This window comes from Ursus arctos, unplaced genomic scaffold (assembly GCF_023065955.2).
Source record: "Ursus arctos isolate Adak ecotype North America unplaced genomic scaffold, UrsArc2.0 scaffold_27, whole genome shotgun sequence".
NCBI lineage: Eukaryota > Metazoa > Chordata > Mammalia > Carnivora > Ursidae > Ursus > Ursus arctos.
In genome coordinates this window covers 29250853-29277620 of record NW_026622952.1, presented here as the reverse complement: position 1 = coordinate 29277620, position 26768 = coordinate 29250853, and the positions used below count along the sequence as shown (strand labels likewise).

The window sequence follows — 26768 nt, the reverse complement described above, 5'->3', positions numbered from 1 at the left end:
AAGTTTCAGAGATTTATAACATGTAAGATGAAGTGTGAGCACAGGGTGAGTTTATACTCATTACTGTTCTTTTCCCCTTCTTTCTGGCTGTGTGTCTGCTTTCCCTTCCAGCCCACACCAGGATGGCAAAATCAAGAGATGGGGCACTTCCGAGGGATAGTGAATATAAATATGGAACAATTGTCACTTCCCTGTCTTGCCCAAACAGCAAATCACCTTGGTTTCACAGAAACTTATGTAGATTGTGTGATTGTGTTTGTTGTTGTCACCGTTCGTCAATTTAAAAAGCAGATAGCAAATAATATATTGCATTCATTGCTTCAATAAGGGTTTATCAAGTGGACAAACTTGTGAAAGGTAATGTTGTAGCCACTGGGAAAGGGTGAGCAAAACTTTAGAAATGATGTGTCAGAAAATGCAATTAAAGTTATATTTCTGTTTAACCAACGTATTAAGTTTAATAAAGCCCTTAATTGCCAAATATTGAAAATGTTACTAAATTTAGAAATAATTAAGCCCTACTAAGAATAAAAATACTTAATTTTTAAAATTAATTATTTTAAAAATTGAGGTATAACTGACACACAAGATTGTACAAGTTTAAGGTGTATGATGTATTGAATTCATATATTTATAGACTGCAATAGGATTAGCACTGTATCTTTAGCTAATGTCTCTATCATATCACATAATTATCACTTATTTTTTTGTGGTGAGAAAATTTAAGATCTAACCTCATAACAAGTTTGAGGTTTACAATACAGTATTATTGACAGTAATCACTGTTGTGCATTTGCTCTCAGAACTTATTCGTCTTCTAACTCCAAGTTTGTATCCTTAAACAACATCTCCCTGATTCCCCCAGCCCCCAAACCCCTGGTAGAACCACAGGAGAACCACTGTTTTACTCTCTGTTTCTACAAGTTCAGCTTTTTTAGTCTCCACATGTAAATAATACATTATAGTATTTGTCTATCGCTGTCTGGCTTCTTATTTTTTTATCTGTTTCATTATTCCTTCATTTTTTAATAATAATTTTTTATTATGTTATGTTAGTCACCATGCAGTATATCCTTAGTTTTTGATGTAATGTTCTATGATTCATTATTTGCATATAACACTCAGCTGTCTGGCTTCTTAATGAGAATTAAGCTTACTGCCATCATGGTGCATCCTTATTGTTGCAATAGCAGGATTTCCTTCTGTTTTTATGGCTAAATAATATTCCATTATATATGTTTATATACATACACACTGAAGCTTCTTTATCCATTTATCTGACACTTAGGTTCTTTCTATATCTTGGTTATTGTGAATAACGAAGCAATAAACACAGGAATATAGGTATTACCTTGTAAACCTGCCTTCATTTTCTTTGGATATATGCCAAGAAGTGGGACAGTTGGGTCATACTGTAGTTGTATTAAAAAGTCTTAATATTTTTGAGAGCTAACTATTGGTGCTAGGCTCAGAATAATACAATGAGGTGGGTTGCCATTTTAAATACCATTTTGAAGGAAATTGGAATTCAGGAAAGTGAAGTGGCTTGCCCATGGCTAGTAAGAGATTGGGAAAGCAGTCTTGATGTGGCCATGCAATTTCTATATTTTTGCTTTGGTAATATAAAGGGATTTTCTTTTTATCTAGTTTTGGTCAATCTGGGTACAGAAAAATCTTAGTCTCTGCTAATATAAGTATTAAAATTCAATTTAAATCATTGTCGTTATAATGTGGAATGGTCCCTTGACTATGTTCTACAAAATGTTGACTGCTTTGTACTTATTTGGGAATTGCTCCAGACATCTTTCTTCCCACTGCAAATGCTCTTTTGGCAAAAACATAGCTATGTCCTCTTTCTCCCATCAGCATTCCATCAGTTGCAGCAAACTCAAGAGCATTCTAAACCTATTTTAGTGAAGAGAAGAATTTCCTTAAGAAGACCTGAACTGAAAGCTAGTTCAGATAGAAAGCTGAACCCTATGCCAATTCTTATAAAATTACATTAAGTGTTATAGTCCAAGATATTCTATCTCTTTTGCAGAATCTGCTGATCTAAGTTTCTTCCTCTCCATTCTCATCCCCATATTCAGCCTAAAGAGCTAACAGCTTTGTCTTGCTTAAAAGCTATCAGAGCCATCTATCACCAACATGAAAGCCTATTTAAAATCCCCAAGATTTCTGCATTATGATAGGATTAATTAGGTTAAACACTCAAGTCTGACATTATATATTAACATTTTGCCATTTGGCATCATTTTTGTTTATTTTATTGATAATAAGCATACCAACTAGATCAAAAAGTAAACAATTTAAATAGCATCACTATTTTGGACACATTATACCAAATATTGTGTCCTTTGCGAAAACAAAGGAGAGAACTTTGCAGTATTGATATCATTCACGAGCATCATTTAATTTGATTTTAAATTAGTGCAAGTGATTTATATTTTTTTTCATCAAATCTTGATGTTCTATTCTATTCACTTGGTTATTATCACATATACTTACATGCAAGTAAATGACATGGAGAGAGAACTGTATTGATGGCAGTGGATTATGTTTGGAATCACAGAATATGTTAGGGGACCATGCTAGAGGGTATAATATAGAGCATGCTGATTAACAAGTCCTAATGTGCATATATCGTTTCATTGATTCTTTGTTCATAACAAAGTCATACCGTTTTGACACCGTTTTGCAGAACAAGGTAAAACATAAGTATGTAGTCATTAAACGAGGTCAATTTATATAAAAAGCCCAAACTTCCATAGTCTTTGAAGTTAGCATCAGGCAGAGAACCCAGGTCCACATAGTTTCCCAGAATGAAAACAGTTATCATCTCATCTGAAATGCAGAGTGTGACTCTTTATATAAGTTACCTTCAAATTTAATACAAAACAACATCCTTCTGCCTATGTTATGAAGATCTCCAAAGAATTATTATATGTAATCAAACACATGATACACAAATCTTCTTTAATATAAGTATATGCATACATAATATATGTGCAATATATGTATGTGCAATATAAAATAATATGTATGCATATATATGTGTGATAGATGTGAAATGATGTTATAATATTTGTCTTAATGTTGCTGTGAATTTATGCTCTTTGGTAAACTGTAAAAGTTATAGTTATAAAAGCTATTTTCATAATATTTATACTTGTGTGTAAAATTTAAAAGGTGATCTCTGCAGAAATCCAATGATTTAAATTATATCCCTGTTGCCTTTAAACAAAGTAAAACTTTCAGAACAGTATTTTTAAAATGTAGGACCCCCATCCCTTCGGACTTGAAAGGCTCGAAATATTTATACAGTACTTTCTGTGCATTTGATAAGTTAGAAAATGAAAGTATTTGGTGTGCTTTAACATAAACCAAACAAAATATGGCTATCCTCCTATTTAGATAGGCTAAAAATTGTTAGGCAGGAGGTTGTGGAAAGAACAAAATGAGTTTGAGAAAAAGGATCACTTTGAGAGTGGGAGGTTGTTAAGAAGCCCACTGGAAAAGGACAAAAGCTGGACTGTATTGCTGTGACTTAGGTGACAATGGTTGGAGGTTGACAATGTGAAGATGAGCAGTGAAGGCAAGAGGTAACATTGCTTATTCGGAATGTAAAATTGGTGGCTACCTAAATAACTGCTAGATAAATCAACATGAAAACATTCTTCCCAAGAAGATAAAAGTTAGAACAAGAGGCTTTTATTAAAGGAAATGCCAGTGGTTCTTCCAGATAATAAAACCTTCTGTTAAATTTCACTTCATTTAGTTTAGCTGAAGTACAGAATTTAGGGATGGGAGGTATGCTCCCATTCCGAATTTCTTCTGAAAACACAAACTTGCGGATGTAATTAAAAAAAAAAACCAACCTATGAAGAAGTATGATATCAGTGCTCAGTATACACAAAACTAGCTTATTAAGCCTGGGCAGTTGGAAGAACAGTTTTCATCATTCTTGTTTTTGTTTTTATATGATTAACACTTGGTTTCTGAGAATACACACACACAAGCACACACATACCTGAAGTTTCTAGACAAAGTGCATTTTTAAAAAATGTCATAAAATAATTATTTTGTATAAAAATAGGTAGATTGATAAGATATTTGATGTTTCTTTTTTTTTTTTTTTTAAAGATTTTATTTATTTATGTGACAGAGAGACAGCGAGAGAGGGAACACAAGCAGGGCGAGTGGGAGAGGAAGAAGCAGGCTCATAGCGGAGGAGCCTGATGTGGGACTCGATCCTGGTACGCCGGGATCACGCCCTGAGCCGAAGGCAGACGCTTTAACGACTGCGCTACCCAGGCGCCCCTCTTTTTTAAATTTTTTTATTATATTATGTTAGTCACCATACAGTACATCCCTGGTTTTTGATGCAAAGTTCGATGATTCATTAGTTGCGTATAACACCCAGTGCACCATGCAATACGTGCCCTCCTTACTACCCATCGCCAGTCTATCCCATTCCCCCACCCCCTCCCCTCTGAAGCCCTCAGTTTGCTTCTCAGAGTCCATAGTCTCTCATGCTTCATTCCCCCTTCTGATTACCCCACCTTTCTTTATCCCTTTCTTCCCCTACCGATCTTCCTAGTTCTTATGTTCCATAGATGAGAGAAATCCTATGATAATTGTCTTTCTCTGCTTGACTTATTTCACTTAGCATTATCTCCTCCAGTGCCATCCATGTTGCAGCAAATGTTGAGAACTCATTCTTTCTGATAGCTGAGTAATATTCCATTGTATATATGGACCACAACTTCTTAATCCAGTCATCTGTTGAAGGGCATCTCGGTTCCTTCCACGATTTAGCTATTGTGGACAATGCTGCTATGGACATTGGGGTGCATATGGCCCTTCTCTTCACTACGTCTGTATCTTTGGGGTAAATACCCAGTAGTGCTATGGCTGGGTCATAGGGTAGCTCAATTTTTAACTTTTTGAGGGACCTCCACACTGTTTTCCAGAGTGGCTGTACCAACTTGCATTCCCACCAACAATGTTGAAGGGATCCCCTTTCTCCACATCCTCTCCAGCAATTGTTGTTTCTTGCCTTGTCAATTTTTGCCATTCTAACTGGTGTAAGGTGGTATCTTAGTGTGGTTTTGATTTGAATTTCCCTGATGGCTAATGATTTTGAACATTTTTTCATGTGTCTGTTAGCCATTTGTACGTTGTCATTGGAAAAGTGTCTGTTCATATCTTCTGCCCATTTTTTGATTTGTTTATTTGTTTCTTGTGTATTGAGTTTGAGAAGTTCTTTGTAGATCTTGGATACCAGTCTTTTATCTGTAGTATCATTTGCAAATATCTTCTCCCATTCCGGGGGCTGCCTTTTAGTTTTTTTGACTGTTTCCTTGGCTGTGCAGAAGCTTTTTATCTTGGTGAAGTCCCACAAGTTCATTTTATCTTTTGTTTCTCTTGCCTTTGGAGATGTGTCATGAAAAAGGTTGCTTTGGCCGATGTTGTAGAGGTCGCTGCCTATGCTCTCCTCTAGGATTTTGATGGATTCCTGTCTCACATCGAGGTCTTTCATCCATTTGGAGTTTATCTTTGTGTATGGTGTGAGAGAGTGGTCAAGTTTCATTCTTTTGCATGTAGCTGTCCAATTTTCCCAGCACCATTTATTGAAGAGACTGTCTTTTTTCCACCGGATGTTTTTTCCTGCTTTATCAAAGATTAGTTGCCCAAAGAGCCGAGGGTCCATTTCTGGGTTCTCTATTCTGATGTTTAAAACCTTTTAAGTAAATTCAACTTTACCTGTTAGGTTTTCTACTTTCAAAAAACTCAAAGCAAAAACATCATCCAGGTAAGTATTCTTCTAATAGCTCCATAAGGGAGTAAAATACTGTATTTAGTGTATGTACAGACTCACTAAGCTACAAAGTCAGTTAGTAAAATGCTTCGACACATGTCCTAATAACTGTGGAGATGGCTTCTCACTCAGTCACTAAACACTTTTTGTTCAAATGTTAACAGTATCAGAGGAGCTCTGGGATATCCACAGAATTTTGATTGTATTTTATCTTTGATAAAAATTCAATTTGCAGGGCATCCATGAATAGCTCATGTATGCTTCTTAAAAATTGTTGTAATAATAACAACATGTTTCCTCTTATTGGGTATTTAGCTCAGAGTTGTTTACTTGTTTTATAGTTATGAGTGGGGAGACTGGTAGAGGTCAATATCACTTGCAAACCCAAAGAATAGATGCACATTGCTTGAGGAACACTATTGCAAGCCAAACTTGGCCTGCTTAATCAAGTATATAGTAAAAAGCTGGTAACTAGCCTGCAAAGAGTCAAATTAAATTATGAATACTGTCTCTTCCACCCTGCTTGATTGTTAGAGTGTGGTGTGGAGGGAAGTGTGTGGGCTTTGGATTGAGGAAATCCTGAGCTTAAAAGTAGGCAAATCAGCCTTGATGAGCCTCAATGTTTTTAACTGTTCAATGGGGATACGAATACCTTGTCCGTGGCTTGTTTTCAATGAATTAAATGAGATAGTAGATATACAATGCTTGGCGTACCAAACTTTCCTGAAAACTATCAGTGAATCTTATTACCTTTTTAACCCAATCATTCAAAATAAAGCAGAGGCTTGATTTTTGGTTGTATATTCCTGCCTATCTTTGTAATCCGGGAAGCTAAGCATCTTCATAAAATACTAACTACCCCCAAAATTTACGCCATAAAATTTGGATTTATTTTATGTAAGATTCCTTTACGTAGTCAAGCATGAAATTGACAAGTGCTTTGATGGCATTTTTCCATTTAATTCCTCAGACACAGAAACCAAAATGATTCACAACCATATTATGTTAATGATCACAGTTTCAAAATGCCCCAGAACCATAATAAATAACTTATGACATCCATAACCATTTTGTGACTCATTGTTCATAACCAAAGGACTTCCCTGACATTTATATACTCTGTTAAGCCACCCATATCTGTGTAAAATTTTTAAAAAAGGCATTAGCAGGTATGTTTTATACTAATCAGAGCAAGGCTATTCAAGCTTATGACCCAAAGCATGTTGAAAGTCTCAGTTCTTAGCACAGGCTGTCCTTCAATTATGGAGAAACCTGCCTATTACTGCACATTAATTAAGTATAAAATTATGAACTCTCTCTATATTTCTGTGTCCTGACACTGCAAATGGCATTAGTTGAAATATTATTTTTATATGCTTTAACAACTTAATACATTAAAGGGTGGCATAAATGTCTCTTGACTATCTTTTTTTTCCTGATAGATGCTGCCATTTAATTGCATTCAGAGGTTTATGAACTAAAATCATGTGACTCTTTAACCTTCTGAGGCTTGCAGCGTAAGCATCCAAGAAGAGAAAATGCACCTTAGGCTTTTAGGGAGGATGGAGAGTATACAGCCTTCATCAGAGTCCTCTTTGTTAAGGAGAGAGAGTCATAGTAAGGGCAGGAATTGCTTTCCAATGAGATGGTTTTAGGCTCTTAGTTCTCAAAGTTACCTAGTCTTTTGAATTCATTATTAAAACACAAGGAAGCCCAAGAGGGCTAACGCCATAATCTGTTTTCAGACCACAACCTGAGTCAGCATTTGAGCACCAGGCCTAGACAGAAGAGGGCATTACTACGGAAAAGTGGGAGTAAGACAAAAATATTCCTACTGACCTTCTCGAATCTGCTTGTTTGAATTTGTTCCAATTGTACCCCTGTGAGATAACAGACAAGAAAATAATTCAGTTTATAGATGATTATAGGGCTTCCCCTCCTCCTGAAGAACTTAAGTTGAATGAAAATAATGTTAACATTGTGATATTATAAAAACTATAACGAATTTTAAATGTATCTTGAATGTTGGAAAACATTACAGATCATTAACCCATGGAGGTATTTGTATATTAGCTAACATAAATTTGACTAGAGTACTATCCTGCTAAAGTTCTTGGGAGAAATCTCAACCATCTGATAATAATAACCTACCTCTCACAGAAGTGTCTTCTAGAAAAGTGAGAAACATTGCAAACTAAAAACAATGGACTACCTGATAATGGCAAGTTGAAATTAAAGGCTAATGTCAGGTTACAGAAGATATGAACAATAATGTTATAGAAGCATAAAACAAATGTCAGTTTAAGGGGACAAAATATAGTGTGACGAAAGGACTCTGCTGGCTCATACCAGAAGAAAAGAAGCTATGCCCAGAGATGTTGTCTGAGACTGTGGGGTGAACTGAGATTTTCACAGGGCACATGCTTCCTTGCCCTTGAATAAAGAGAAAGTTCTCATGGCTATAAGTTAGTGTAAATGCAGTTTATAAAATAAAATCTGTATGTTTAATTAGCATCATGCTCATAGTAGAACTTCAAAATGGCAAACTAAGTTTATAGGCATTTTGGCATGTTTGTATACTGACATCTTGAAAATTGGCCTTAATTATGCCTCTAAGTTGCGCAGGGTAAGGAGGAAGCTAAGGAAATGTGGATAAGGCAGTTGACAAGAACCCACTCCCAAATTAGAAAGTACTGAATGAACTCCAGTGTCTACTAAAGCACCCATCCCCAAACATCAGTATAAGCCTGGCTACCTGCTAACAATCAGCTAGAGAGCTTGTCAATTAAAATTTCTTACTTATCCAGTCTAATGACAGATCAAATAATCTGCTTCTTTGCAAAGTTCCCCAGGACATTCTGACACACAGAAGAACTGGAACCACTAACTCAGCCTTTCCAGAAGTGACTGCCCAGAGCCAGCTCTAGCTGTAGGGAGGTCTCTGCAGCTCTCTGGCTGGTTTTCCACACTTAACAGCAAGGGACTCTTGTTATTCCTCAACCTGCCACATCGGGATGGAGAAGGGACTGCAAAGCACAGATTCGAAGGCCCCCCAGAATTTGCCCCTGAACCTCCTCATCCATTAAAAACAGCAGAGGATGTTTCATTGATCTGGTATCTTCCATTTCCTTGTCTCTGAAGAAGTAGGGAAATCAAGTCCATGGTGGTGTGCTTTTTGTAATTTGCTCACGTGTTTGAAGGCTTTCTGCTCCTACTTACAGTTGCATTAAATTCATTGGTTGTGAAAAGAAGGAAAAAAAGGACGGGGAGAGATTTATTTTCAAAGATGCACCAGGGTTTAGTTAGAGGAGAATGATGATTATGAATAAAGAAGGTCCTAGAACTCTTTGTTCTTGGCAATAAGATAGGATACCGTAACGATGGTCTTTCTTTTCAGAGCCTTCAGTAAGTTGACTGAATAAATTCACGTGTAAGACATCCATCCACCCTGCACGCTGTCTTAACGTTGATAACTTAATAAGTTGATTTGATTGGCGAAGCATGCATTTCCCCCACAGGATTGTTCAAACCCGATTTTAGTCTTCTTTCAAAGGTTTGAGTTTCATTATTTTTAAGAAATGACTTACATATAGAAGCATATTACATGACTAATGTCAACGTGGCCAGGGTAGAAAGTTAAGTAGAAGCTATTAGATTAAGAATAATCAGTAATAACATTATTAAAGGAATTGATGTTTGAAATAAGAAAGTGCCTCTTATAGGATTCTCAATGGAAAAAGAAGAGGTGAGAAACTAGAAAGAGTGAGAAATTATGTGGTGAATGAAAACAGACTCTGTTGTTTCTGGTCTAATAACGATTCTTTCTGTTTTTTTCTGTTCTAGCAATTTATTTGGAAAAAAATAAATGAAAGAATGTTCTAGCTAATCATCATCATCATTATCATCATAAATAGCTTTAAACCTTGGAGGCTTAAAAAAATGATTTATTTCTCTCTCATGCCACGTGTCCATTGTGGGTAAGCTGAGCCTCCCTTCAGTACTGCTCTTACTCAGGACAATAGAACATTTACTGTAGAGAGTGTTGCTGGTAATTATAAGAGAGAAAAAGAGAGGGCACAGCAAATTGTGCACTAAGTAAGAGTTTCCAACCTGAAATGATAGAATTCAGTTTATGTTTCACTCATCAAAGCAACTTCAAGTTGGCCAGGAAGTATAATGTGAACCGTGTGTCCGAAAGAGAGGAAAATAAAATATTCAGTGAACAGCAGTAATCACTTTAATAGTCTGCCCTCTGGTCACTAAATATTTGAGTTCCTCTCCCTCTGAAACATATACTGACTCACTTCCCAAGTAAAGTCTCATCAAGTCACAGCTCTACTTCAATGTCCATGATCTCCCAGGGATGCTAAGTGTCCTGCCATGTCTTTTCCTCATCTGGAGATCTATGCACAGACAAGTCATCAATCAGCACCAAACCCCCAACTGCCAACCCCATATGCAATGGTAGTACAGGGACAGATCGCTATTATCACCAGGAAAGGTAATAAATGGGAAACAGTGAAGTCAATATCTGTAGAAATTCTGAAATCATGCTGATGAGGGATAGTTGGAAGAAAGGCAGGCAGGAACAAGGCCACCCCCCCCCCCAAGAGGAAACGATCCTTAAAAGGATTTTACACCACGCTGGAAGGAGGCCCCCCCCCCCCCCTTTCCCATGTGATAGACTGATGACAAAAACCTGATTGGATGACAGGCATAGGGAGAGTTAATCAGATTAAAAAAGCCCCAAAGCCCGCCAACAAGCCCATATAAACCTCTAGACTTAGAAACTCTGGTGGCAACCCCTTAGGGTTCCCTTCCTGTTTGGGAGCTTTGTACTATCTATACTTTACTCTCAATAAACTTGGCTTTGCTGGCCACCACTCTTCGGCTGGTCTGCCTCTTTATTCTTCGAAACGGCGTTATCAGGAACCATGGGCACCGAAGGAAAAGAAATCCTGTTACAGTGCTAGAAATGTCACAGGGACCCTTAGGCTGGAAGAGTGGAGAGTGTTGTTTAGACTGTAATTCTGGTTCCTAGAAGGATCCCCTGCTCTGCCTAACTTTTCTCCACTGGCACTTGGCTACTCTTCTGATTGTTTATTTTTTAATTATCCTTCTCGGTCACATCTGAATTGGAAGTGAGACTGTGATGCTATGTCCTCACTGGAGGCTGAGCAACTTCCTCAATGGGCTGCCCAGCCTCCCAGAAAGTTAGGACCAAGGGTCATTTTAATTCTTGGACAGGCATAGATTATTTCATCCATGCTCATGATTTCTCCCACAGTACACTCTCTTAAAATCCTAGCAGTTTTTAAAATGTTTGCCTCAGTCAGTTACATGTGCCAACAGCCACATCCAGAATTCTTTCTAGACATATTTCTTAGATTTACAATATTTGCTTCCTGCCCCATGCTTTCTCTGTCTCAACTTAATTACAAGCCTTGGGCCAATCATGCTGAGGTGGGAGATACATACCTTTATTCTCTTTTCCCTGAGCTATTTCATTCAACTGAAAGGATTTACTGTGTGCTACCCTAATCCATTCAAAGGCTTTTAATAATGGGAATAAACAGCTTTAGCCTTGATTGGATCCTTGCCTCAAGGCTAAGTTTTGATCTGATTTTGCTGCTCAAAGGAATTTTTTTCAACCCATGTCCCTGAATTTGTAGGTTCTATTTTGTTTTGTCACAGCTCTCCATTGAGTATTATTAATGATCAAGGAAATATTAAGAGTTATTCCAAAGAACACCTTGGAATCCAGCCATAGAACTCCCTACCCATTTTGCACAGTAGCAGCCAACTTCCTGTTACAAATAAGGATCAATCTCTGCTCATTTGTTCAGTAGTAAGAAGAGTTTAAAATGGCCAGAAAGCAATCTTAGCTTCTACATCAATGGAACTATGGCTTTATCTCTTGTGGAAGGTTTTCTCTCTTGGGATTAGTACCCCTAAAACTTTCATGTCCAAGGTTGTGGGACAGGAAGCAAACATTTTCTGAATTCCTCAGTCAGAACAATGTTGCATGGAGTAGCACAATGGGGAATTCTTTAAAGGGGTTAAGATGCTAGTAGAAGCCCTGCAGACAAGAAAACAAATCTCTGTGATATGTACCTATTCCCACGAGGACAAATTGCTGCCCTTCCGTAATGGAAGGAAGCCAGTGTAATTAATTTGCCACCAGATGGCTAGATAGTAACCAGCCTTTCCAGATCACTCCAAAGAAGGTGCCATGCTGATGGCTCAGTGTTGACATCTGCTGTCGATGCACTCAGTACCATCAATGGCTGTATCCATATCAGCCACGAAGAGGGGAATTTTATGTTGTTGAGCCTATTTATAGCCTTCATTGAGCATCATTGCTCTGGCTAGAGAGAGAGAGAGGTTACCAGATATCTACAAAATGAGTTTCCTTGGTCATCTGACTATTGGGATCCTCTACAGTGAATTTCCCTTATTAGGCATTGATATAACACACAGATGTCTTATATACTATGTGCCCATTCCAAGAGACACACCACAATACCCGGTTGAAAGACTGATCACCTTGTCACCAATCTGATCCTTTTCAACTGGCCATATCATTATCTAACATTCATTATTTGGTGTAAACTCGTACCTCAAATTATTTCTCCTACAAAATAATGCGGACAGTCAGATAGATGCCCCAACTTATTCCTATCGGGAAAATTTCATTTCACTGCCATCTGTCAAGGATATTTTTGAATGAGCTATGATATAATACATCACTTCCACCTAATAATTTATGCAAATCCACCCCAAACAAACAAACAACCCTACTCAGCTCTGCCTCAATTATTTTCTTCTTCAGATAACTAGTCAAACTGAGGAATTTTCCACCAAGTTTCAGATGTGAGCTGAGGAAAAGACCACAAAGCAGCAGGAGGAGGACTGGGAGAGCTGCACATGCAATTTTCGCTTCTTTTCTGGACCCGCTTGGGAGTGTCTCATATAGAGCTTTTCTGTTTAGTAATGGAATGCTGAAGTTAGTGCTCAGCCTTATGACTTGCTGGAGCAGATAATATTCAGCAGGGAATCTAGTAGATATTGCTTGATCTAAATCATCCACCAAGAATCCAACATGGTGGACAGAAATCCACCAGGATCATCACAGTGGTAATTCACAACCTTTCACCCACTTCCTAGCATTGTGCCAGTTCATGAATCTAGAGTCTATTGATCATAGGAGAAACAGGTCTCCCTTAGAGGAGGGATCCCACAACACACCTCAAATATATGCCTTACATTTTCTTCTATCCCTTCACTAGAGAGACAATAGATATTTACCAGGGTAACTGAGAACTGGGAAGTAGTAAATAGCCAGATTTGCCAAGAGTTTCTCGACACTGGCTTTGAGTGTACATTAATCCCTGATGATCAATGCATCACCAACGTCCACCAGTTGTAAGGGGTGGGAAGATACTGGTTACTTTGGAAGTCAGGTGGCAAGTGCAGTTTGGGGCAGAAGCCATCATACAGTGGGTTCTGTGAGCCCGAGGAAACACTGTATTTGTTCTTTCCAGGTTCAGAATGGAGTTGGAAGAGATACACTTCAGCACCTGGCCGAATTCCCCCATTGTCTCCTTATCACATAGAGGAAGGGCAATCCTTGAAGCAATGGAAGCTTTTATGACTCCAGGAAAAAGGGAGAAGTGGAAGAATTCATTTCCTCAGAATCCAAAAAAAAAAAAAAAAAAAAAAAAGAAACCATGAAATAGGGGCCAGAGCAGGAGAGAACAAAGCATGGAGGGAGCAGCTTTCCTGCCCCCTGGACTTTTGCAGGGGTGCCTCCGGTTGTGTGCGCCAACCAGAGCTAGCCAGTAAAGGAACCTGGTTCACGCAGTCTTATAGTGCTTATCTCTGAGGGCACAGAAGAAGGTAAAGAATGACAGAAAATGGACAGGGTTGGAAAAAGAAAATAAACAGCCAAACTACCATGGGCATTTATTCCTGTCGTTGAAGAAAAAAGTGAGAACAGAATTTTCTTGAACAGGTGTTTTATTGGAGAAAGAAAGACACATTAAATATGTGTTGTGAATGTTGATAATTAATATGGGGTTTCCTGAAAGAGGAGGAAGAGGATTCATTTTTTAAAACAAACTTAACATTAATTAAACAGAAATAAACCAAGTTTGTATTTTGTTAGAGATTATGTAGTTTGAGGTTAGAGCATACAAAAGGTATTCTTGGATCAAGTACTATAAAAATATGGATTTTCGTTAAACAGAGAGGTTTTGCTTTCGATTTTGTTCTTAGAAATTTACTGAACACAATGAAAACTGTGTACAATATATGTCAGATGTATGTGTAGCATATCTTCTTTTTAAATAGATTTATCCATTCATCAGGCCTGTAGACAGTGCATCTTGTGTGAGTGCTTGTGTGTTTATGTAAGTTTTATTTAATCATTCTGGATTTTGCACTATGATCTGGGAACTAAATTTTAGAAAATGCCCTCTGTTTCTTATTTCTCCTTATTTGCCTTGTGAAGTTTTAAAATCACTTCTGATTTATTTTAAACAGCTTATAGAAACCTGCCCACAATTCTACTTTGGCCAAAGTTTTAAAATCTAATGATACAATGATTTTTGCTTGGGTATAGTTTTTTGCTCTCCTTGGTTGGACTTAGCTAGTAACTTTTAAATTAAATCTTTCTTGGTCTAGTCTGTTATAAAACATAAAAGGGAATACCCCACGGAGAGATTCTTGCTTTTTATCAAACAGAGGAGCTACTTCTAGTTTATTTAATTTGCTTATTTTTTAAAATTATGGCTGACTATTCTTTCTCTGTTAAAGCTCTCTTTTATTTTCTATTTCAGTTGTGTAAGAACAAGCTTGGGACAAGAAAATTCTTCTAATAAAACAGCAGTTCCCTTTTATATCCATATCCCCTAGCACATGCTCTTCCTTTAGTGTTCAGATTTGTAAAAGTTAAAAGGACTGGGAAGTGTGGTTTCTCAACACATAAAGTATAAGAACAGGATTGTTAATAAACACTTCTGTATCTATAAAACCACCTCCAAAATTAAGTGAGTGTAGTATAAATCATAGAGAGGTACTCTTTACATTTTTGTGATTTACAAGGCAGGTAAAGAAGATCGTGGCAATGTTTTAGTCAAATGTAATCTCTGGGATTCTAAATCAAATTAAAAATAAGTGTGCTTCTGGCCAGGAAAACCTGTATATTTATCCTGTCATGGGAGTCCACGTTCAAGTTGTGTCTTGGTCAGAGATTGATTGGAATTAGAGCAGCGGTTATACTTTGGTCTAAGAGTGGGTCCCCAGATGCCCAAACAATAAACCTGACAAGGTCTCCAGAACATTCTGTAGAAGTTAGGTGGTTTACTATGAAGAAGAGAGAAAACATTCCAGAGTTTCCCCTGAGCTTGACCAAAGCTTCCTGGGCCACTGGGAGAACTCTACATGCCTTAGCTTCTTAGTTAAAAACATATGGGGTAAGAATTTCGAGAAAAGCTTCTGGTGACAGAGTATGCAGCAAACTGAGAATTGGATTTGAAGTCAGAAGATCCAGGTTTAAGTGAGGTCTTGCCCTTACCAGCTGTTCCTAAGACTGTAAGACCCACTTTCCTATGTGTGTCCTGGGAAAAGAGGACCTATTTGACAGTTTGCTTATTTCTGGTTGTGATTGAAAATAATACTGCATTTGAGAAATGCACGATAAACTAAATGCAATGCACAAGTGCTACATGTTTTTGCTCATAAACACTGAGAAGTAAGGAAGAGCCAGATTTTGTGTGGGCAACGCTTAGCATTTACAGATGAAGAGACAGAGGCTAAGGAGGCTGACTATGTTGTTTAGGGTTACACAGACAGAGAGAAAAATTAAAAACTAAAGTTCCCGGAAAGTTAGCTTTCTGTGAAACTTAACGGAGATACGAGATTATTGTAGATCAGTGTTTTTCAACACGTGGTCTGTGGAAGACCTGTCTTAGGATGTGTGGACAGATGTTAAAAAGGCAAATTCATGGTCTTCGCCCAAGACTAACTGGATCAGAGTCATTGGGAAAGGGCTCCCTTGGTACAAATTTCCCACGTGAATCACGTGCACTCGAGTCACTGCAAATTGGCCTTTTACAGAGATCCTCACGGTGAGGGCAGGTGATGGAATATTTGCACGTCCTTGGACAGTGACTGCTTGGCTTCTCTGTCTTTTAAAGGAAGGTTAATGGTTGCTGCCATTTACCAGTCCATGATGTCATACAGGTAAAAACGTAAAAATTCAGTAATTATAAACGGTGTGAGAAAAACCAGAGCTCCCTTGATAAATGTGGTGCATGGAGCAGTGGGCAGCGTGCATCACTCACTGTTCCTGCTGCAGCACGAGGACCCAAGGCTGAATTCCCTCAGCAGGAGAGACACACGCAGCGTCTAAAGGGTATTTATTATGGTATGAAGAAAACGCCAGGTGTTTTAAAGTCTTGATTTATTTCCCTGAAAAACAATACAACCTTCCTAGGCCTTCTAAAAATTATGTTTGCCCTCGAAAGGGTGAGCTCGGCCGCAGGACTGTTTTACTGCTTCACCCTGACCACGTGCCCTGCACGTGGCAAATTGTTGTTTGTGTAGCTTTCCCCCTCATAGTGTCTGGTGGCACGCGGGGCAGAAAGGTGAGGGTGGGGCAAGCAAGTGCTAGTGTAATGACACGGGCTTGGCGTTGCTGTCAGCATGGGCTCCATTCCTAAGAAGGATTTGCTGACTTCATGCATGGCCTTGAGAGCGCTGCTTAATATTCCTCAATTTCAATTTCCTTATCAGTTAAATCGGAGACAGAAGCACATACTTCACTAGGGTCAAATGAGAATGAAATGAGCTAATGCACATAAATTTGCCCAACACAAAGCAATTTATACATAGATGTTTTCTTTCCTCTCACCCCTGCTGAACACATCCATCCTTCCCTGCCCTTCACCGCGTCTCTCTTATTGTTAGATTCACTTAAATTTAGCAAATGCTCATTTGGTACCGACTACACACCAACATGTATGTACTAATGTACAGCTTCAACAAGCCCTGAAGAACGTCACCGGGATGTTACACAGGGACTTCGCTGTCACGTTAGTGGTAACAGTCGCAAGGGAGTGATACACCGCTAGGCATCCTACATATAGCGTTGGACAAAGTGGCTCTACAAGGAAGGAATTATGATGCCCGTTCTATAGGTGGGGTCATGGCTCAGAGACGTGATGGGCAGAGGAAGGGCCAGTGGCAGATCTGGGGTTGGTATTCAACTCTTCAACTCTGTTGTCCTCCAAAACCTATCCTTCCACAAGCCCACATTGATGCTCAATCTAAAACCAGACTGAAAACCTTTCTCCCCCAAACCCACTCCTTTCAGAGAGTGGAATCACAATTAGCCTAGTCATTTAAAGGGAAATTGGGGGATTTTCCTTAGAATACCCTTTTTCTTATTTCCTGTTTCCTATCTGTAGCTATGTTTTCTTCATTTATACTCTTCATATTTAAAAAAAAAATTGCTCTCCCATCTTCAGGTACATAACTTCTACCCTAGGAATTTTAGGGTCTCATTATCTCAAACTTGGATGGCAAAAGAAATCTTCTCTCTTTGTCTAGCGAGAGACTTCATGACTCTCTCCGTGTCAACATTTCTAGAATGCTCTTTCTAAAGCCCAGATTTGGATTTGATCATCTCCCTGCTTCCAGTGTGTCCATGGTTTCTCTTGCCTGTCCAAGCAGCTTCCCCTCCTGAGATTCCCCTTTGGTAACTGCTTGTGACCTCATGTGCCATTTCCTGCTACATGCCTGTGGTGACCCTGCTTTCACTTCCCTGTTCCCCTGGCGAAGACTGGTGGAGACTCAAGTCTGCTTTAGGGGCCACGTCCTCTGTGGACACTTGGTTAATGTCCAGTTAGAACTCCCCACCTCTGTTCCCTGCCCCACCGCATTGTGTAGGGGCCTCTATCATAGGTTGCTTGTTAAATGTCCCCCCCACCTGGCTTGCTGTCCCTTTCTTGAAATCAGGGAAAGGAGTTTTGTTCATTCTTGATTTCTAACAGCCAGTACAAAGCTGGCAATCAGTACAGGCAATTACTAAGTGTTTACTGAAAGCACAGATAAATGAGTGAGGGAATAGGCTACCGTTTTATACAGGGATTAGGTAGATGCTGGGCCAGAGGCTTCATGCAATGTCTGTAATACAACAAAGATAAGACAAGGTCTCTGACACAGACAGCCTGTCTAGGTGATTGAAGAACAGGTCAAATTTAATTGATGAGTTATGTCTTATTTTCCTTTTTTCTTCCCTATTATTCTGCAGAAATGAGTCTATTAACCTGAATAAATCAAATTCTGTGTAATTCTCCCTTTGTGGCTTTGAAATTGTAAATGGCCCAAGCTCTGAAAAGGAACCAAATACTTCTATAAATTGTTTCGGAGATACATTATCCCAGCTTCATGGATAACCTTGAGGGTATCACCCTGAATGTTTATCTCACAAAGGTCTGCCTAGAAAAACCAGCTTGGAAAACTGAGGTGGCAGCTAATTTGTCCGTTTAAAGAGTGCTCATTTTACTACTTCCATAAAAAAGGAAAATAAAAAGGAATACCAGAGGGGTCTGTCAAATGGCAAAGAAAGCTGCTGGTTCCCTTACGACTGCTTTCAGCAGAATGGAAGGGAAGCAACTGCAGGAACCTCATCAAACAACGCTGATTTTTCTCACCCAAGAGGAGCCCTGGAGGGAAACAGAGCTCATGAGGCAGTTCCATGAAGTTATCAGTGACTCTGTTTCCCTTTTCTTCTTTCTGCGCCATCCTTGTTGGGAGGGATTTGGTTTTTGTTTCCACGGACATAAGGTGGCGGCTCCACCTCCAGGCGATGAATGTGCTTTACAGACACCAAGGAAGGGCCAGAGCGAAGGAAGCAAGCAGGTGGCAGTGGGATCTGCTTCTTTTTCTCATTTTCCCTACCCCCAGTAGACTTGGCCAGAATGTACCTGTATCACACCCATACTGGCTTCAAGGAAACCCACCAGAAGAAGCCTTTTGGGCACTGGGCCTCCCTGAACAAATCATGGCTCTTCTAGGGAGGAAGAAGGGACAAAGAAAACATGACTCTGCTAAGACCTAGTGGCATCTTTTCCTGTTTGGTAACAGGGAGGGATACTGAAAGAGACATGCAGTCACCTTCAGGCTGATTGCTCAGAAGGCTTGCATTTCAGGTGTATAAAGTGCTTGCTTCCACAGTCTCTGACACGACTCCATCCACTCTGCTCTCCCTCCACCGCAGTCCAGCTCCGGCCTCGATAGATTTCAGCCTGGACTAATATCTATAAACTCTCACCTAGTCTCCAGTCTCTCTGCTTTGAGTTTTTCTCATTTCAGTGTCTTCTGTGTACTACTATGAGAGCTAGCTTTCTAAAATACATACTGGTTATGTCACTGCCCTCGCCCACTCCCTCCTATAAAGTCAATCTTGTTAGTATAGCATACAACACTCCTCACTACCCTTTATTACTTGGTTCTGGCTTTTCCCGACAGCCCCATTTCTTAGGACTGCTCACCTTGCACTTTAGCTCTGGCCATAGTGGGTAACGTTCAGACTCACCTCCTGCCTACATCTCTCTGGCCTCTGACCTTTGGGCACACACTTCCTTCTGCTTGGGCCATTCTTCATTCTTCTCCATTTTTCTTGTGAATTGTCCCTGAAGAGATGTGACTTTCTGCAGGAAAACTTCTCTGCTTCCTGGGTTATACTTTCCCCTTCTCCTGCATGTCATTATTCCCTGTGCAAGCATCTGCATCTTCCTCTACCAGAAAGATTTGCAAAACCAGGGAAGCATTTTTTACAACTGCAATCCCACTTGCCTCGTGCTGTGACTAGCAATAAATATTTGCCTCATGAACAGGTAAACAAATACACATTTTCCATTGCCCTTTTCACTCTCCACTGCGGAAAGTTGGGGGAGTAAAGGTAGGCAGGCACTGGGAGAAGAGGTGACTCTATCCATCATGCAGTAGACTCACCAGCCCCTCTACTTTCTCCACCAAAGTAAAGATTCACCGATGCTTCCTCCCCCATCACTTACATCCTCCTGGCTTCCTTCCTGGGATTTTTTGTTCAAAGCTATCCTTGATACCTATTTAAATCAATCTGACTCTTAAACCAAGTTTGGTGGGAAGAGTATGGGCACACTGGATGTAATTTTTCCGAGACTGCATGTACCCCACATACAGATACAGCGCTTCCAACTAATTTCAACATGGGGGGGGGGTTGGAGGGTAGACTGTGGAGGGGAGTGTCGGCTGTGTCTGTAAGCCCTTCCCACCCAGAGAGTGTTCCAGCAGGTTCCACAGCCATTTGGTGGAGTTCTAGTGCTGCTCTTTTATATATGTGAGTTGCTCTTTTAACCTGTGGCTTTTTAAAGAAAAGAGAAAAGGGGGGAAAAAACCCTAATGACCTGCCTCTGATTGAGCAACTCAGCACTGTTCCAGGATTTTCCCTGGGCAACAGCAATACTGCTGTGGTTGTATGTGGTTGTTTGATATAGAAGAGGAGTACCTAAGTAATTATAGATATTTATGATATTGGGAGACCCGTTTGTGTAAAATACTTACGCAAAATTCCTTCAAAACACAACCGTGCATTACTATTTATGAGCAACGGACTGCACCTTCTTTTAGGAACTTAAGCAAAACTTTACAAACCTTGCAAAAGAGATTCCTTCTTTTAGGACATATACAATCTATCTGAAACTTATTTTTTTCTTTTCAAAAAGCCATATACAATCTATCTGAAACTTATTTTTTTCTTTTCAAAATAATTTAGGGTTCTGGCCAAGATGGTGGCCTAAGAAGACCCTGAACTCACCTCCTCCACCGAACACACCAAATTATACCTATTAATAGAACAATTTGTCCTGAAGAAAAACTGAGGGCCGAGTGAACAGCTACTGACCAACAAAGGACAGAGAGAACGGCAAGAGCACAGATAAGAGGCAGAGCCACGGTAACAAAGGAAACCCATCCTGGCGCTGCCAAGGGCAGTGAGGAGGGATCGTTCGGAGGGGCAGATCCCTCTGCATTGGGCACACGAGAAAAACCATGGTTTAAAAGAGCAACTAGCTCATAAAAGAGACAACACCAGAACCCTAGGGAACACCAGAGGAGGTGGGGGAACTCGTGGTGGTCATAACAGGTTTAAGTCTCCCTGGCCTTGTCACTTTAAAAGCACAGAGATAGGCTGGTGGAGGGCATGTATTGCATGGTGCACTGGGTGTTATATGCAAGTAATGAATCATGGAACTTTACATCAAAAACTAGGGATGTACTGTATGGTGACTAACATAACATAATAAAAAATTATTATTAAAAAAATAATAAAAATAAATAAATAAAAGCACAGAAAGCAGAGCAGAGTCTGGTTTGATAACCATAACTGGCCTGCTGCCTCAGTGAGCCCTGGGAAAAAAAGAGTGGGTTTTTGTTTGTTTCTTTTCCTTTTTTTTTCTTCTTTTCTCCTTTTTTTTTCTTTCTCCTTTTCTTTTTTCTCTGCCCACTCCCACACAGTCTATGCCCCAACTCCTCCCACCTTGAAAGCACAGACCACTGTACAGTCCAGGTGCCCCAGCCACCCTGCTGCATCAGTGAGCCCTGGGCCGCTGGCCCACTCCAGCTCCAACCATCCCACCAAGATGATCACAAGGCAGGGCACACCAGGACACCCCTGGTTAGCACCGCTCCAGCCTCTATGCCAGGGTCACACTGGTGCAAACCAACAAGAACACTCCAGACCTACACCACTTTGGCTTCAGATGGTTTGCCAGCCCACCCACCACACCACCTCCTCAGTGCAGAGCACTCCAGAACCTCTCAGTTGAAGTTTGCTTCAGAGCCAGCCACCCTGCCAGGGTGTGCCTTGGAAACCCCCAGCCCATGCCTTCATGTTTCAGCTACACTACCAGGTAACCTCCTAGGCAAAGTGCTCTGGAACACACCTGCCCATACCAGCCTCAGAACCATTAGCCTGGCTGGGGCACCCCATTCCCTGAGCACCTTGGTACACCCTGGCTTGGACCCAATTCAGCTTCAGCTGTCCTCTCAGGGTATATTTTGCTCGGAGAGCTGAGGAACCACACCGGCCTGTGCCCATTTTAGTTTTAGCTGTCCTTCCAGGGCACCACCTGCATAGAGAACCTCGGGACCTCCCAGTCTGTACTCTACATTGGCTCCAGTCACCCCTTCAGGGCACCCTCTGTGCAGAGAGTCCTGGAATACCCCAATTTAACTCCATTTCAGCTTCAACTATCCTGACAAGGTGCCCACTGTCTGTGAGTCCTGGCATTCCCCACCCACCCCGGCTTAACCCATTTTAGTTTCAACTCTCCTGTCAAGACACACTCTGTACACAGAGCCTAGGGACCTCTGGGCTTCACACCATCTCAGCTCCAGTTGCCCTACCAGGGCACCCCTGCACAGAGCATCCTGGAGCACCCTAGCTTATACCCATATCAGCTTCAGCTATCCTGCCAGAGTGCCATCAACACATAGAACCATAGGACACCCTGGTCTGCAACCACTTTAGCTGTCTTGACAGGATGCTCACTGAGTGGAGAGCCCTCGGACCCCCAACCCATGCCAACCACAGCTATAGCCAACCAGCAAAAGTCATCAACCACACACAGTTTACACTGGAGATGACCACACATAAGACCAGTCCTTCAAATTTAGGAGAAGCAGCTGTTCTGCCTAATCCACAGAAACAGACACAGAAAGTCAAACAAAATGTGGAGACAGAGGAAAATGCTACAAAAGAGCAAGACAAAACCTCTGTAAAAGAACTAAATGAAATGGAGATAAGCAATATGCCAGATAAAGAATTTAAAGTAATAATCATAAAAATGCACACTGGGCTGGAGATAAGAGTAGAAGAGCTCAGTAAGAGCTTCAATAAAGAATAAAAAATACAAAAAAGATCCAATTAGAGTTGAAGAATATAATAACTGAAATAAAAATCACACTACAGGGAATCAAGAGTAGACTAGTGGATGCAGAAGAATGTATCCGTTATCTGGAAGACGGGATAATGGAAAACACCCAAGTTCAACAGCAAAAAGAGAAAAAAAATTTTAATGTGCGTAGACTGAGGGATCTCCTGAACAACATCAAATAAACAAACACTTGTATTATAGGGGTCCCAAAAGAAGAAAAGAGAGAAAGGGGCAGAAAACTTATTTAAATAGATAATACCTGAAAACTTCCTTAGCCTAGAGAAGGAAATAGACATCCAGGTCCAAGAAGCACAGAGAGTTCCAACCAAGATGACCCAAGGAGGTCGATGCCAAGACACATAATAATTACAATGTCAAATTTAAAGATAAAGAGAGAATTTTAAAAAGCAGTGAGAGAGAAGTAAAGAGTTAGCTATAAGAGAAAATCTATAATGCTATCAGTCAATTTTTTTCAGCAGAAATTTTGCAAGCCAGAAGACAGTGGCATGATATATTCAAAGTGCTGAAAGGAAGAAACCTACAATCAAAAACACTCTACCTGGCAAGATTATCATTCAGATTTGAAAGAGAGAGAAAGAGTGTCGCAGACAAAACTCAAAGAAGTTTATCATCACTAAAACACCCTTACAAGAAATGTTAAAGGAACTTCTTTGAGAGCTTGTTTGGAGGTTCTAGCAGGGGAGCGCAGCTACTTGTATACCCTTGACCGAAGAACGGTCCTTCTCTATCAGGGAAGGTCGTCCTCTTCGACTGAGCGCGCAGCTTCGGGAGGGACGCACGTGGAGTGGTGAGGGAGGAAGGGGACACCCGCCTAGCCAGCCAGATCAGTGGGATCAACCCTGGCGATCAATGGGGTGATCAATGTCACAGCCAGATCGCCCTCACATCCTAAAGGAGCTTCTTTAAGAGGAAAAGAAATGGCCATATTTAGACATAAAAAATTATGAACAAAAAGATGTAAAATATGACAGAATATATATAAAACACATAAGAGGGAGGAAAGAGAGAGAGAAAGAAAGAAATTCCTTTAAAATATGTTTGAATTTAAATGACGATCAATTTAATACAGAATTTAAATGACCATCAACTATATACTTAGGATGTTATGTAAGAACCTTATGGTAACTACAAACCCCAAACCTATAAAAGATCCACAAGAAACAAAGAGAAAAGAAGCCAAACATAACATTACAGAAACTCATCAATTGCAAAGAAAACAAGAGAAGAAAGGAACAGAAAAGAACTACAAAAACAACCAGAAAACAAATAACAAAATGGCAATAAGTACATACCTATCAGTAATTACTTTAAATGTAAATGGTGAAAACGCTCCAATCAGCAGACACAGGGTGGCAGAATGGGTAAATAAACAAGACCCATCTGTGTGTTGCCTATAGAAACCTCACCTCAGACCTTAGGACACATACACAGAGAAAGTGAAGGGATGGAAAAATAGTCACCATGCAAATGGAAGCAAAAAGAAAAATAAAGCTGGCACAGCAATGCATATATCAGACAAAATAGACTTTAAAACAAAGACTGTAATGAGAGACAAAGAAGAGTTTATATGATAATAAAGAGATCATTACAGCAAAAGGATAATACAATTATCTAAATACATACAGTGAATATTAATGAAAATAAAGAGAGAAATAGACAGTAATACAATAGCAGAAAATTTAACACCCCACTTACATCAATGGATAGATCATCCAGGCAGAAAATCAATATGGAAACAGTATCTTTGAATGACACATTAGACTAGACGGACATAATAGAAGTTTATAGAATAGTCCATCCACAAACAACAGAAAACACATTAGGCCACAAAACAAGCCTCAATAAATATGAGATTGAAATCATACCATGCATCTTTTCTGACCACAACGATATAAAACTAAAAATAAATCACAGGGGAATAACTGAAAAACACACGAACACATGGAGGCTGAATAGCATGATACTAAATAACTAATGGTTCAACAAAGCAACCAAACAAGAAATAAAAAAATAGATGTAAGCAAATAAAAATGAAAACACAATGGTCCAAAATCTCTGGGTAGCAACAAAAGCAGATCGAAAAGGAAAATATACAGCGATACACGCCTACCTCAAGAAACAAAAAACTCAAACAATCTAACCTCATACCGAAAGGAACTAGAAAAAGAAGGTCAAAGCCTAGGTGAATAAAAGGAAGGAAATAAAGATCAAACAGAAATAAATGACATAGAGACAAAAAAAAAATCAACGAAACCAAGAGCTGGTTCTTTGAAAGATAAATAAAACTGATAAACCCTTAGCCAGACTCGTCAACAAAAAAAGATACATTAAGGAGGGCACTTGATGTAATGAGCATTGGGGTTATATGCAACTGATAAATCACTAAATTCTACATCTGAAACTAAAAAATAATTTTTAAAGAAAAGATAAAGACCTAAATAAATAAAATCAGAAATGAGAAAGAAGTAACAAATAACACCACAGAAATACAAAGGTTTATACGAGACTCTATGAAGAATGATATGTCCACAAATGGACAACCTAGAAGACATGGATAACTTTCTAGAAGCATACAATCTTCCAAACAAATATTGCTTCCTTAAGCAATAGAAAATCTGAACAGACAGGTTATTAGTAATGAAATTGAATCAGTAATCAAAAAACTACCAAAAAATAAAAGTCCTGGACCAAATGGCTTCACAAGTGAATTCCACTAAACATTTAAAGAAGAGTTAATATCCATTTTCTCCAAATTATTCCAAAAACTAGAAGTGGAAGAAAAGCTTCCAAATATATTCTACAAGGCCAGCATTACCTTAATATGAAAATCAGATGAAGACATCACAAAAAAAAGAAAACTACAGGCCAATATCCCTGTGACAAAAATCCTCAACAAAATATTAGCAAACTGCATCCAACAATGCATTAAAAGGATCATTTACCATAATCAAGTGAGATTTATTCTGGAGATTCAAGGATGGTTCAATATTTGCAAATCAATCAATGTGCTATACCACATCAATAAAATGAAGGATAGAAACCATGTATCATCTCAATAAATGCAGAAAATGCATTTGATAACCTTCAACATTAATTCATGATAAAAACTCTCAACAAAATGGGTTTAGAGGGAACATACCTCAAAATAGTAAAAACCACATATGAAAAACCCACAGCTAACATCTTAATCAATGGAGAAAAACTGAGGGCTTTTTCTCTAAGATAAGGAACAAGACAAGGATATTCACTCCCACCACTTCTATTCAATAAAGTACTAGAAGTCCTAGCTACAGCAGTCAGACAAGGAAAAGTAGTTAGATACATCCATAATGGTAAAGAAGTAGTTAAACTATTTACAGATGACATGATATTATATACAGAAAACCATAAAAACTCCAGCCAAACCTACAAGAAGTAATAAATGAATTCACTCTCAAAACTCTAAAACACTGATGAAAGAAACTGAAGGTGACACAAACAAATGGAAAGATATCCCATACTCATGGATTGGAAGTACAAATATTGTTAAAATGTCCATATTATCCAAAGTAATCTACAGATTCAATGCAATCCTTATCAAAATACCAACAGGATGTTTTACAAAACTAGAACAAATAATACTAAAATTTGTATGGAATCACAAAAGACCAAGTAACCAAAAAAATCTAAAACAAAGCTGGAGGTATCACAATTCCAGATTTTAAGATATATAACAAAGTGGAAATACTCAAACAGTATGGTACTGGCATAAAAACTGACACATAGATCAGTGGAATAGAATAGAGAGCCCAGAAATAAATCCATGCTTATATGGTTAATTAATCTATGACATGATATACAATGAGGAAAAGACAGTCTCTTCAATCAGTGGTGCTTGGAAAACTGCACAGCTACATGTAAAAGAGTGAAACTGGACCACTCTGTAGCATCATGTACAAAAA

General features: G+C 39.2%; 1 protein-coding gene across 1 annotated transcript in view; it reads right to left on the bottom strand.

Annotated features, from left to right (window-relative positions):
- The window catches only part of NEIL3 (nei like DNA glycosylase 3), a 478812-nt gene that overhangs the window by 231668 nt on the left and 220376 nt on the right, over positions 1-26768 (bottom strand). The window contains exon 5 of the mRNA XM_048226218.2: positions 7661-7701. The gene's annotated coding sequence lies outside the window, so the exon portion shown is untranslated. The remainder of the gene's footprint in view (positions 1-7660; positions 7702-26768) is intronic.